Source organism: Triticum dicoccoides, chromosome 6A (assembly GCF_002162155.2).
Source record: "Triticum dicoccoides isolate Atlit2015 ecotype Zavitan chromosome 6A, WEW_v2.0, whole genome shotgun sequence".
In the NCBI taxonomy this organism is placed as follows: Eukaryota; Viridiplantae; Streptophyta; class Magnoliopsida; order Poales; family Poaceae; genus Triticum; species Triticum dicoccoides.
The window spans coordinates 11,692,528-11,695,528 of NC_041390.1; the positions used below are offsets into that span (position 1 = coordinate 11,692,528).

General features: G+C 52.1%; 1 pseudogene; it reads right to left on the bottom strand.

Moving 5' to 3' along the window:
• Window positions 1-524: 524 nt before the first annotated feature.
• Window positions 525-2,235, bottom strand: LOC119315474 (annotated as a pseudogene).
• Between the last annotated feature and the right edge of the window lie 766 nt (window positions 2,236-3,001).

Consider the following 3,001-nt stretch of genomic DNA (forward strand, 5'->3'; position numbering starts at 1 on the left):
TGGCGCCGCCGCCGCCCAACAAAGTTGGAGCTTTCGCCCGGGAGAACTAGGGGAAGGGGGAGTGGGGGGATCAGACCTGTCAGACGCCTCCAAGGAGGGACACGGCGCCCTCAGGCGTCGCCGTCGACGCAGCCGACCATGGTCGGCCATGGCTTTCGCCCGGACTGGATTCCCCACCACTAGCACCACCAGCGCCAGCGTCCCATGGAACACGGGCAGGCCGGATGGGGGAGAACACGCCGTACAGGGGGGAGGGGCGCCAGATCTGGCGCCGTCGCCCTCGTCCTCCGAGATTCCGCCGCCCGCGCGGCCAAGAACGCCGGAACCAAACGCCCGCACCACCGCCCGCCGCTAAGCCGGTGGTGCCTCACCAGAGGGGCCGCCGCCCCAGATCCGAATGCCCCCGCGAAAGCAGAGCAGCAACTTGCCCCGCCGCCACCTTCCTTGGCGGCGCCCCGGACTTGCCCGGAGACCGCCTCTGGCGGCGGCGAGGAGAGGTGGGGGTGGAGGAGGGCTGGGCGCGACTAGGGTTGGCGGCGGCGAGGAGAGGTGGGAGTGGCGGCGGCGAGGAACTTGGTATAGAACAAACGCTTGAACTCCTTGAGAACTGCAGCCTCTATACACATGATGACGCGCACGACTGCCGTCCCCCTGCGCGCTCTCCAGCAGGTGGCAAAGCCTCCTCGGTTTGATTCAGCACACAACGTAGCCAATGGCTTTCCCCAACTAAAATCCAAATCATAGAACGGCATGCCAAGCCAACTAACCATTCGCATATCTGTCGCAGGCAGACTACCTAAAGCAGTGCGGTTGTCTGTCTTTGTTAATGCCAGCTAAATGTAGTCGACCGCCGAATGCACTAGCTCATCATTCACCTGACTGATGGTGTCTCTAATTCGGCGTGCGATGTAGGTCAGCTCGCCCAAGGCAATGCGCTGCCTTCGTCGGCAACACTTAGATTTATTAGTGCGTTGCCAAAGTAGCCATCCGGGAGTGGCGGCATCATGCTGCGCCGGATGTTGGCCACAAACGCCAGGCGTGTTGTGGAGTCTGGTGGTAGACGCTGCGCTAAACACATGCATTGCCAGTTTGCCACACATGGGCACTCACGACACTGAAGGTGCTCACGCTTCCGCCACCGCAAACATGTTCAAGAGTGGAAACTTGGTCCTGCTGAAGAGTGAACGCCTCGTTGACAACAGGCCCTGGAGTCTGGGATAGGATTATCTTGGGGAAAAAAGTTGAGAGTGCATCAGGGTGAAAAATGGGTGGGTTGCGTGCACATAAGCGGGTGCGGTCATGGTAAGGGAGGTTCACCACAGCCCGGACGCCGTCCCTAGAGAAAGCTGACCATGTCAAAGTTGAGAGTGCATCAGGGTGAAAAATGGGTGGGTTGCGTGCACATAAGCGGGTGCGGTCATGGTAAGGGAGGTTCACCACAGCCTGGACGCGGTCCCTAGAGAAAGCTGACCATGTCCGGAAGAAGTGGAATGCGGCAGTTCCATTCATAGCACCATGGTGTGTCGCCGTCCCTAGGACCACCCCGCCACACTTCAAGAATGTCACCTACATATATTGATTACTGGCACACATTACATGGAGTACACGTTTGTACTATTGTAGTGTGCTACTAAATATTTTTTTGGCAGCTCCGACATTTCATTATATAAAGAAAGAGAAGGGACTAGTTCACATACAAAACTGGCAGAAACCAAATGTAGTGTACCAGCATAGTGTTGATGTGGCTAGAGAGCAAGACGAAATGAAAGAAAGAAGAACTAATTCAGAAAGAAACACACAGACCTGAATGGCCCACAAGATGCCTGCTGAGTCGTCGACGAGGGGAACAAACAACCTCCTTAGCCTTGGTGATGGCTTCAAGTCACTAAAGTCATCAACAGTCAGACGAGAGCGAGCCACAAGGAAAGGTAAACCCTCGCCGTTGCAGTCGATCTCCAATTTGCCCTTGGCGTCCGGTCTGAGACGGCCGGCCAGGGGGTAGAAGGCCACGAGGGCCTTGCCCAATGCCGTCTTCAACCTGACCACATCAAAGAAGTCATCCTCGGTGGTTCCGACGGAACCACCACGTCGACGGTAGAAATGGATAAGTGGGGTGTGGCCTTTGTTGGCTAGAATGAGGTCGAGCATTGACAACCACAGCGCTCTTCCCGGTGTGGCAGCGGCCGGCATCACAAAGCAAGACTCTACCACCTGCACCTCCTCCTCACCGGCCATTCTAGCTAGCTCCTTGTGCTCCTCTCCTGGCCGTTCCTGAGCAGCAGTTATGTAAAGCGTAAGGATCACATTTCACAAGAAGCAAGGTACCATTTGGGGACATGCATGTGATCGGTGGTCTCTAGTACGTCCAGAAGTTGATGGAGTCATTGATGGCGATATCATTATCGTCAGTGCATACTATGCTGCTATCTCCTATTGATTGCAATCAAACACTAGATGGTGACCCATCTCTGTCGGCAAATACTGCCTGTTAGTTAAAAATCAATACTTAAAATCAAACACTAGATGGTAACCCATCTCTGTCGGCAAATTCAATGGTAGATCTAAGGCATCTTCAAGGGCCATGTATGTACACAAGCGTGTAAAAATTATATCAAATTTAGACGTTTCAGTTTTTTTAAACTTTTTTGAATGCTCACCAGACATGTGTGCACAACACCTAAAATATTCAAACCAAATTCGAAATATATATAGAGAAAAAAAACACAAATTCAGCAAGATAGCGTCAAAAAGTCAAAAGCAAAAAACCACACTATTCACACCTGGATTTGTTTCTTTTTCAAGTATATCAGTACAATTACACCCTTGGTAACCTGCCTTACTTACACACTTGCCCGTCTCGAGTACACTCCAAGACATAAAATTATTAGTTCTGGATTTACTGAAACTAATCACTCGACAAAATAATTGAGTAAAGTACACCGAAAGTTGTCATGACTGTTCAGTTTCATACATTAACTTAGAAATCTCACAATTTGCTATA